The sequence below is a fragment of the Nycticebus coucang genome, chromosome 6 (assembly GCF_027406575.1).
Source record: "Nycticebus coucang isolate mNycCou1 chromosome 6, mNycCou1.pri, whole genome shotgun sequence".
Classification (NCBI taxonomy): Eukaryota; Metazoa; Chordata; class Mammalia; order Primates; family Lorisidae; genus Nycticebus; species Nycticebus coucang.
The window spans coordinates 6,112,512-6,124,155 of NC_069785.1; positions in this window are offsets into that span (position 1 = coordinate 6,112,512).

An 11,644-nucleotide genomic window follows, 5' to 3' on the forward strand; every position below is an offset into this window, starting at 1 on the left:
CATGCACATCTGTAAACACAGTGAAGCTGTACAATTTAAGGCCAGTGCACTTTAGGTGTATGTTATCCCTCAAAAAATATGCACTAGGTACAGAGAACCTAGACTTTCTGTTGTGAGCTTCAGTCGATTTTCTTAAAAAAATTTTTCATTTGCCGTTATGTTCTTAGGACAATTTCTAGAGATTTTAGAAGGTTATTTTTTGTTTTTATAGTTTTCAACCGTGTTGTGGAATGAGTTAATATGCTTCTCCAAATTCATATATCAAAGTCGTAACCCCCAATAACTCAGAAAGTGACTGTATTTGGAAATAGGGTCTTTAAAGAGAATTAAGTTAAAATGAGGTAGAGAGGGCCCTAATCTAATATGACTGGTGCCTTCATAGGAAAAGGAAGTTAGAACACATATGTCCAGGTACAGAGGGAAGACCCAGGGAGAATATGGCCACCTGCACGCCAAGGATAAAGGCCACAGAAGAAACGAACCCTGCCAGCACCGTGATCCCAGACTCCTGACCTCCTAAACTGTGAGAAAATAAGTTGCTGCTGTTTAAACTGCTCAGAGTTTGGTACTTTGTTATGGCAGCCCTGGATAGCCAATCATGCTTGTTTTGGGAGTGGGCAAAACACAAAACAGTTCATGTTGCTGTCCAGCCATGTAAGCCCAGGTCATTGTCACGTTCCACGTAGATTGTCACAGCATGTAAGGTTCTTAGTTAATCTCAGCGCCTTGGTACTTGCATCCCCCACGGTCCATTTCCTCATCTAAAACCAAAGTGGTCTTCCTCAGACACTAGGCCATGTCTTTCCCTCCTTAAAACTGTTTACTGGATGAGTTACATGCTTTCCATTAGCCTTCAAAATTTTTAATATGGTTTCCAAGACCCTACCATATCTAGCCTTTTCTTATGACCAGTCTTATTTTTTCCCATCCCCTTTATACTGTCTGATAAAGCCAGTCTTTTTTTTGTTTGTATCAGTATGTAAAAAGCTAAACATTCATTGCTTCTTTTCTTTTTTTTCTTGAGACAGTCTCATTTTGGTAGAGTGCAGTGGCATCATAGCTGATAGCAACCTCCAAGTCTTGGGCTCAAGTGATCCTCTTGCCTCAGCCTCCCAAGTAGCTGGGACTACAGGTGCCTGCCACACACCGCCAGTATTTTTAGAGGCCTAGTGCAACTTCCCGATCTTGACTAGAAGAAGATCCATCCAGCTACTTCCGCCTAGCAATGACTCAGCAAGGCCCGGCCTGAAACTGCCTCTACCTAGATACAGCCAACTGGCATCATGCCATTGGTCCAACCCTGTTACCACCCATCACACCACCTCAGTCCCCGCCTCCTTTCCCCACCCCTTCCACACGCCCTATATAAGCGGCTGCTTGTCACAATAAAGTTGAGTTCCTGCTTCAACAGACTGCCGGTTCCCTGTGTTCCTGTTCGGCCTTTGACACTCGCCATCCCGCGCAGCCCCTGGCATGATATCGGGCTGGCCCCATCTTCCCCTGACTGCGACTGCCGGAGGACCTGGCAGGTCTCGAACTCCTGAGCTCAGGCAGTCCACCGCCTCAGCCTCCCAGAGTGTTAACAATTACAGGGATGAGACACCACGCTCAGCCTTGCTTCATATTTAGGAAGGAGGGAAGGAGACAGGAAGAAACCCAAGAATGCCCCCACACTTGGCTGTCCAGGCCCCTTGTGCTATAGAGGAGGCAGAGATGAGAAGGGACAGAAATGAACCACAGTGAGTATAAGACCGGTCCTATTCACAGGGCAGAAACACTACAGGTGGAATATAGAGGCGGCAGAGCAGGCAGCAGAGTCCTGGCCAGAGGCTTCCCTTACTTGCAGTCTGCCCTACCTCTCCCACAGGCATCTCTGTGGCCCTGCTGAGGTTCTCCCGCTCACACAATGCTCACCCCCACGGTGTCTGTGATCTCCCTGTCACAGGGCTTCACATGACCTCAGTGTCCTTACCCTCCTACAGGAAGCAGCTGCTCCCACAATATTTCTCAGCCACCTGGACATGGCATAGTTGACACAGCAGGCTTAGGTCCCCTGGACGAGGAGTCCCTGTCACAGTGTAGGTGCCCATGCTGTCAAAGAGCAGGCAGGCCCCTACATGTGGTTGCAGCAGCCACACACCCTTGGCCATACAGTCACAGCCATTGACTGCCAGGCCCCACAGGCTGCTCTGTGGATGGTTTCAAAAGTGTGTTACACAGCAAGTAGTAAGATGAGTGGACTTTGGAGATGTACAGCAGTATCCTTGAATCTGACTGCAGGATTCGGGGTAGAACAGATCTTGTCAAACAGGACTCAGCTGAAGATCCCATGTACACCCTCATCAAGGTGCTACACCACGGTCTTGGGAACAAAACTGTTTTCCTCTTCCCCACCAGGCTGATTCATTGGCTCTCCTGTGACTGGCAAGTCAGTGCAGGCTGTTGGTGGGAGGCTTCAGCGCCCTCCCACATGGGGTGTCCCAAGCTGCTTGAGGTCTCCCCGGCTACCGCCTCCCGAGCAGGCCCTCTAAGAAAGCAAGACGCAAGGAGCAATGTCTTTTGTGACTTGGTCTCAGAATCCATTCACCATCCATCTCTTCCACAATGCCCTGTGGTCTTAACAGTTACACATTTTACTGTGGGAGAGGACCACACAAGAGTATGCCACAAGAAGACAGGGATCACAGGGAGCTGTCTTGGAAGCTGGCTACATACTCAGCAGCTCTGTTTTCCTGGTCACTGTAACTTCTTAGGTCTGATGGCCGAGAACCTGGTTCTGGAGTCAGACAGACCAACCTTATGATTTTGATTGCACTACTTACTGACTTTCTTTCTGTACATTGACTAAGCCATATTCTCTCTTCTGGGGTTTTGTAGAAAGTATACATACTGCCCCCCTCATTTCATGACTGCCTGTTCTATCTCCACATAACTAGCGATTCAACCCTCACGTTTTACCCATATATCCCTTTTTCAGAACATCTTTGCTAAGCCATTTGGTCTGTGTAATGTGTCTTATCTGGTAAACCCACTGAACCTTGAACTTCTAACTTCACAGTTATCATACAGTATGTATTTGCCTACTCACAGGTGTCGCACCAGAGGATTGTGGCTCCGGATGATGAACCGTGTTTACATTTTTTATCATTGTTTCTTTGGTACCTATGGTACATTGATGTTACCAGATTCTGTAAGCCAATTAAATCCATAGCCTAAAGAGTTACAGGCAGTCAGATTATTAAAGACCGACGTTCTAGGTGATTAAGTCAACAGACATCAATGTATGTGTATCATATGCATAGTGCATTTACACAAATATATATTCAGCCAGTAGGATGAAATTGTTTACAGCTTTATAACATAAACATAAATGAAAAGTATGGATTTCTTTTACCTTTTACATTTTTAAAATTAAAAACTAACCAATACTTGTAACACTATGGTGATCCAACATGGCTGGCAGCCTGATAAATTAGAACAGCACTTTTCGATAATATTTGAAAATATGTTTTAAGAATCAGAAATATGGTCATACACTCAGTAACCTCATGCAAGGTGGTTTATTACAAGATGCTACAGGAAGATGAGGCCCCCTGGAGAGAAAGAACACCCAAACACCAATTTTTTTTTTTTTTTTTTTGGCTGGGGCTGGGTTTGAACCCACCACCTCCAGCAGATGGGACCCCAGCAGATGGGACCGGCGCCCTACTCCTTGAGCCACAGGCGCCGCCCCCAAACACCAATTTTAAAGGAGACAGGGCTTTATTCCAGCTGGCGGAGCAATGGCAGACAAGATTCCAGAAATGGCTATGTACCCAACTGGCTCAGTCTTCTCCTTTTTATCTCCAGTCAAAAAGTTCTCACTCACAGTTACCTTTCTCATTGGTCTGTGCGAATCAAGATGGAGCAGCAGCCTCGGGCTTTTACAGAACCAAGGGCTTTTACAGAAGTGGAAGCAAGTGTTAGTTTCTGGGTCCCAGGAAGTTAAGTTTCCACAAATTTCTAAGAGCTGAGTCACCACAGGGAGGACTTTGTCAGGGGTATCCTTGGTGTCTCTTTGAGAAGACTTTCTGCTTTTCTCTTAGACTTCACTTTTTCTGGGTATCTTCTCTCAAAGAAATAAACTGAAAAGTTAGACTTTTTCTAACGTGTGTGAAAAGATCCTGATAGATATTCACAATTACAAATGAGTAAGAGGAAAGATATTTCACAGGTAGTACAGTAAACAGCATCACTGACACAGTCAAAGGGTAAAGGTCTTTGTCTATAGTCTTGTAATAGTTGTCTTTGTAATAGTTTGTCTGTGTAATAGTTTCCCAAAGAAATTATTTCATATTGCCATAGTTAGTGGCAACCAAAGGCCGTCACAAAAACTAGAAACAAAACACAGCTGGAGAAGCCTGGGGCCATGCGTCATTATGAAAGGACATAGCTCCCAAGATGATCTCACTGCTCTTTTTGCCAAGATTAGGAAGATCATTTATTCTCCTATCCTAACTATATCCAGAAAGGCAAAAGTAAGGTTCATTCTAAATTTACAATCTTGGCTTTAAAATTTAACTTTAAAGAAGCGTATTAAATGTTTTATAATGTCTTATTCATGCATAAAGGTTTGAATATAGTTAGAGAAAAGTCTAGATGTTCAAAGGGACCCTATCTTGTGAAACTCTTAAGTGTGAGTTAATAAACAAAGATTTAACCATCTGCAAGGTTACTAATTACTGCTATAACTACTTAGTGACAGGGATTCATAGCTCGATATTAGTTTGATATATGCTATTGTGGCATGAAGAACGCTAAAGCTGTACACCTCAGACTGAACTTCTGAAGTCGGATCAATTTCAGAAGGAGAAAGAAAAGTGTGTGTGTTACAGAGCCCAAAAGCGGTCCAGCCTAGATCCTGTAGCCGCACAGAGAGCCAATTATTGACACAATAAGGGTTGCCAAGGAAGAAAGGAATTTTTAAATATGCAAGATGTCTGTCAGGAGAATGGGAGAATAAGACTCAAATCTGTCTCCCAGACTAACAAAGGGTATGGCTTTTTCAACTAGGGACTTTGTGCATGGGGGGGCAGGGGTTGTGTTAAAATTAACATGGAGATACCAGCATTGGAGCAGGTACTGGGGGCTCAGAAATTCTGCCCAGGGACCTTCAGAATTTCAACTCCTTTGTCTTACAGAAATACCACCATTTCTGCTAAACTTCTCAAAAAGGTCAAGTAGTTGAGGAGGAGCATTATAAAAACCACATAAGGGGGCGGCGCCTGTGGCTCAGTGAGTAGGGCGCTGGCCCCATATGCCGAGGGTGGCGGGTTCAAACCCGGCCCCGGCCAAACTGCAACAAAGGAATGGCCGGGCGTTGTGGCGGGCGCCTGTGGTCCCGGCTACTCGGGAGGCTGAGGCAAGAGAATCACGTGAGCCCAAGAGTTGGAGGTTGCTGTGAGCCGTGTGACGCCACGGCACTCTACCGAGGGCGGTACAGTGAGACTCTGTCACTACAAAAAAAAAAACCACATAAGGATGGTTGAAATTTGTTCCTAGAGCCAGTTACGGGAGCACTTAGCAGTAAAGTCCCTAATACAAGTACCAGCTCTTCCCACACAGATGCCCCAAGGAATAGAAGGGAATCATAAATGATGCAAAGCCAGCACAAAAGGAAATGTTTGACCAGACCCAGGACAGAGATGGTTACCTGAGCATAGCTGGCCATGGATAGCACTATTTCCCTGCCCACGAGTATTGGCAGTTAATGTTACAGCTCAACCAGGTTCAGTGCCCACTACTCAAGAGGAAGCCAACACACCAAGACAGTGGTTACCGTGGAGAAAGAGTTGAATATCACAGTTGCCATGCGGAGAGACAGGAGGAAGTTCTCAAATCAGTCTCCTTGAGAACTTGGGACAAAAGGTTTTTAAAGATAGTTTGGTGGGCAAAGGGCTAGGCAATTAGGTCTGTTGATTGGCTGGGTTCAGGGTGGAATCAGGGATGTAGAGATTGTCTTCTTGTGCTGAGGGAATTCCTGGGTGGGGGTCACAAGACCAATTGAGTCAGTTCCTTGGTGTGGGCCCTGGTTTGGGTGGGAATGTAGGGCCTGGAAGATAACTCACAGACTGGCCTTACGGATTCTTTAGTTGGCAACTGGTTGAAAGAGTTACTCTCTGTCTAAAGACCTTGCGTTGCAAAGGAAGGCCTGAGTTAAGACAGGGGTCTGGTAGGATCCTGGAGTGGATCTTCTATGTCTTATGTGAAGCTACCCCGGAGTCAGGTTGGGAAGTAAACCACCTTATATCAGGTTAATAAACTCCTTTTAGTGAGACTTTATCATTTGTATGTTTTACAGGCCTGTTAGAAAGGAGTTTGAGCAAACTTCAGTGAACTTTAAGAATTCCTCACTGCACAGTGAGGGTCTGATGATCTTCAAGTAGTCATGTTGTTTTATTCATCAAATACCTAGTGAAAGAACCTTTTGGAGATAGACCCTGTAGTGGTGTCTTCCTGAAATGAAAACTGTTGTCAGGGATCTGGAGTCTGGGGGTGGGTTGGGGGAGGGTGGACACTTGCCCCTCAAGAACAGGCCATAGAAACAATTCTGAGAAGTTATGTGTCCCCACCTATTTCTTTGATTCTATTCTACAGTCCTCATTAGGTTATTTTTTTTTTGAAGTTTTTGGCCGGGGTTGGGCTTGAACCCGCCACCTCTGGCATATGGGGCTGGTGCCCTACTCCTTTGAGCCACAGGCGCCACCCCTCATTAGGTTGTTTTTTGAATCTCTGCCTTTTTAAAAAAAAGTCAAGTCAAGATCATGACTACAAGCTGTTTACATATGTGATTTTTTTTTTTTTGAGACAGAGTCTTTCTCTGTTGCCCAAGCTAGAGAGCCTGGCTTCAGCCTAGTTCGTATGAACCTCAAATTACTAGGCTCAAGCCATCCTCCTGCCTCAGCCTCCCAAGTAGCTAGGACTACAGGTGCCTGCAACATGCCCAGATAATTTTTCTATTTTTAATAGAGTTAGGGTCTTGCTCTTGCTCAGGCTGGTCTTGAACTCCTGAGCTTACATGATCCTCTCACCTCAGCCTCCCAGAGTACAAGGATTATAGGCAGGAAGCACTGAGCCCGGCCACATATTTCTTATTACATTAACATTTAATGTCTAACAGATTTACACCTCTAATGTTCAACATGCAAGGAATATGCCAATGCAGAAAATTTGCAACAGATAAAATGGTGTTCTTAGTAAATAATAATGGTTTGCTAGTTGTTTATTTTTTAAGTCAGACTTGCTCATATACTCCCGTGCAGGATTATCAGAAAAAAATCTTCTAAATTAACTCCTACCTCTGTGCTAGCTCAGATTATTTCTATTTTCAGACAAATTGAGCATTTATTAACAGAACCTTGCCTTTCCAACTTTTTTCAGTCTTGCCAACAGTTATTACACAAGCAGTCCTCAGGGAAAGTTAAAATTCATGTAAGACAACTCCTGAGCGTAAGCAATCCACCCACCTTAGCCACTCAGGGTGCTGGGATTATAGGCCTGAGCCACTGCACCCAGCCAAGATTCTACTCTTAAATGAGTTTCCAGTTGTTGAACAGTGTCCTGGATTTTTGTAGGCTGCACTCTGAAGCAGAGGATCATGTTGTGTGACACCTCAGCTTTTGCAGTTCTCCTATAAGGTCAGTGATTTCTTCCATGTGCTCACTGTCCCCTCCTTCTGTCCTCCACTGTCCCTGCCAAATCAGGTACCCATGCAGGGTTGCTCTTGTGTACAGTACCTTCATGGAAATTAGGAAAAAGCATTTTTTCTTCCAGGGAGAGGCAGCCTGCAGGAGGCCTGATTTGGTAGGGATAGTGGCCAGGGCACATCAATCTGCCAGCAAAGCAGGGGCTGAATTCGAGCCCTGAGTCACCGGGGCTGGAGGCACAATGGCAGCTTTGTTCCCTCCGCGCTGCTCATACCTGCCCAGAACTGCACTACCATCATAGTGGCGATGACCCTGCTAAATCACACTGAATACAACAAACCTTCATTAAGAGGCAGTCTAGCATGGTGGAACCACGAAGCAAGGTGTGGAGGAGTGGACGTTCCAAAGCCAGACGTCTCGGCTTTGAATCCTGAGTCTACCCATGAACAGGCTGGGACCTCAGACTTGGTACGCAGACCCTCTGTGCCTCCCTTTCAGGTTATGGAGAGACCGTGGGTTGACATATGTAACACTCATTACTCAATACACAAGGTTAGTACAGAGTATCCCAGACAGCCTGACGGAGCTGTTCATCTGCTGCCTTCTGATGCCATTCTGACGAGGAGATGACGGTGCCGTCACTCTGAGGAGGCTTCTCCTTGCTACCTTCGCCCTCTCCTTTCTGGAGTCTTGCAGACAGCGTTGAGACATACAGCAAACTTTTGAACACTTAACTGTGCACCATGATAGACAAAAACATCTTAAGAGACAAGCCCTACCCCTTAAAATAAGTTCGCTAATTCTCAAAAAGTCAAACAAAATAAAGAAACATTACATATTGCCCTAAAACAATGTGACTCTTTCAGGAGGAATGGCACAGGTCTCCTGCCTCACCACAGTGGACGCACACCCGATAGAGACACGGTCTTTTGCCGTGTGTAATGCACTCCCGTGTAAAAGATGCACACACGTTTTTGGTCCAAGATTCCAGGAAAAAAATCTTTCATTTTAATTTTTTAAAGGAGGGTGGAAGTGGCTGCACTCTCGTAAGAGACACCAGGTGTGGAGCTGGCCACTGCAGAGCCGCTGGGAGTGAGCCCAGGCAGTATTATAGTTGAACAATATAATACCCTGGGGAAAATAATAGGATTTCTATATTTTAAATGGAATATTTTTTCTTTTATATATTGTGTCTTTTGAAGTTTTACAGCATAGGGCCTTGGTTTAAAATCAGTACAGGTTTGAGTTTTTGTGTTTTGTTTTTGGTTTTTGTGTTTTGTTTTTCTTGACTGGTCCCAGGGAGCCACTAGGTGGCAGAGGATGCTTCTTTTGATTAGAGTGAGAACAGATTTTAAAAGATTTCAGTAGAAAACAGGTTTTATAAAACAATTTTTAAAGTGACATTACACACTTCATAGATACATTTTTGTTAGTGTCCCATGGCCCTGACATCAGCACATTTGGTCTTAAAAATTAGCTGTATTGTTGTGATACTTATGACAATAACAACGTACATTCACTGAGTACAGACTAAGAGGCATCAACACATTAGGCTGTGTAATCCTCACAGGAGCCTGATAAGGCAACTGTTAATCTCCACTGTGGAGAGGAGAAGGCTGCGTCTTAAGGAGGTCAGTGATGCCAGGTCATCCATGATAAGCAGAGGCTGGACTCAAACCAGGTCTGTGGGACTTCAGAACCTGCGCAATAAACAACTTCCCTCCACAGACCCAGTTTTTTTTTTCCCCAGGAAAGACTGAATGTAAATTTAATTTGATGGTTTAAATTTGAAGAAGGGCTTAACCCTTTTCATGGAGATTAAGAAAAATGTCTTCCATTAAGATATTTTACTGTTGTTACCATAGAGACCACAGAAGCATAATCTTTGTAACATCGTAACCAAAGTTAATTAGCATCCAAACAATTGATGTTTTTATACATTTAATCATTTAAAATAATTTTTGAAATGATTTACATTTTTTGTCAAAAATGAATATGGATTTTTTTGTACTTGCTTGAGTTTCATAAATATTCAGCACTGGACCAAATGTTATAAATGTAAAATTAATTCATTGAAATATATTCATTTATGAATCTAGAGTTATTCGTTAGTTCATCACAAAATGTAGCAAAAAAGCAATTTAATTGTATAAATTGTTTTATTAGATCATTAAAATGTGTAATTTTAATGAAGAATCTTGTACATAATATTAAAGTTAATGTTAATATTCTATTCTAAATTATTTCATATTCTATAGGATATACAACTATGTTCTAAATTTCAGAATAATAATTATTATTTCAAAATACATGCATTAAAATGAGCGTTGTTATAAGTCATGACAGAAAGTAATGTACTATTTGTCAGTGTAGTATTAATTAATATTGGTTATGACCAGCAATATTTAGTTAACTCTCATCACTAACTCTTTGCTTAAATAACATTTTTCCCCCTAACTATTGTGTCTTTCTCATTTAGAATTATGACCACTCAGAAATCTCTGTGGGGATTCTGGTGAGAAAATGTCAGTTTAGTCCAGTGACTATTAGATTTCTATCAGTTCATTCTTCTTCTCCAGAAATGACATCTTATGCTAACTTGAAGCAAGTAAATTCACAATGCTTTTCTCCCCCAAGTACATTCAACATTCCGAGCTTGAGTCCAGATGCAGCTTCCTGTCAGACTTTTTAACTTTTTGGGGATTCTCTCTCCAACCAGCTTTCTACCCTTCCAAGCTGGAAAATCATCCATCCCTTCCTAAAGCTACCCTCCCAAAGATCTATCAAAATAGCCACAACAAATGGTGCTGGGTGAACTGGCTGGCAACCTGCAGAAGACTGAAACTGGACCCACACCTTTCACCATTAACTAAGATAGACTCTCACTGGATCAAAGATTTAAACTTAAGACATGAAACTATAAAAATACTAGAGGAGAGTGCAGGGAAAACCCTTGAAGAAATCAGGCTGGGCAAGTATTTTATGAGGAGGACCCCCCGGGGCAATTGAAGCAGCTTCAAAAATACACTAGTGGTACCTGATCAAACTAAAAAGCTTCTGCACAGCCAAGAACACAGTAAGTAAAGCAAGCAAACAGCCCTCAGAATGGGAGAAGATATTTGCAGGTTATGTCTCTGACAAAGGTTTAATAACCAGAATCCACAGAGAACTCAAACGCATTAGCAAGAATAGAACAAGGGATCCCATCGCAGGCTGGGCAAGGGATTTGAAGAGAAACTTCTCTGAAGAAGACAGGCGCACGGCCTTCAGACATATGAAAAAATGCTCATCATCTTTAATCATCAGAGAAATGCAAATCAAAACTACTTTGAGATACCATCTAACTCCAGTGAGACTAGCCTGTATCACAAAATCCCAAGACCAGAGATGTTGGCGCGGATGTGGAGCAAAGGGAACACTCTTGCACTGCTGGTGAGAATGAAAATTAATACATTCCTTTTGGAAAGATGTTTGGAGAACACTTAGAGATCTAAAAATAGATCTGCCATTCAATCCTGTAATCCCTCTACTGGGCATATACCCAGAAGACCAAAAAGCACATCATAACAAAAATATTTGTACCAGAATGTTTATTGCAGCTCGATTCATAATTGCTAAGTCATGGAAGAAGCCCAAGTGCCCATCGATCCATGAATGGATTAATAAATTGTGCTACATGTACACCATGGAATATTATGCAGCCTTAAAGAAAGATGGAGACTTTACCTCTTTCATGTTTACATGGATGGAGCCGGAACATATTCTTCTTAGTAAAGTATCTCAAGAATGGAAGAAAAAGTACCCAATGTACTCAGCCCTACTATGAAACTAATTTAGGGTTTTCACATGAAAGCTATAACCCAGTTACAACCTAAGAATAGGGGGAAGGGGGAAAGGGAGGGGAGGGAGGAGGGAGGTGGGTAGAGGGAAGGGGATTGGTGGGATCACACCAGCAGTGC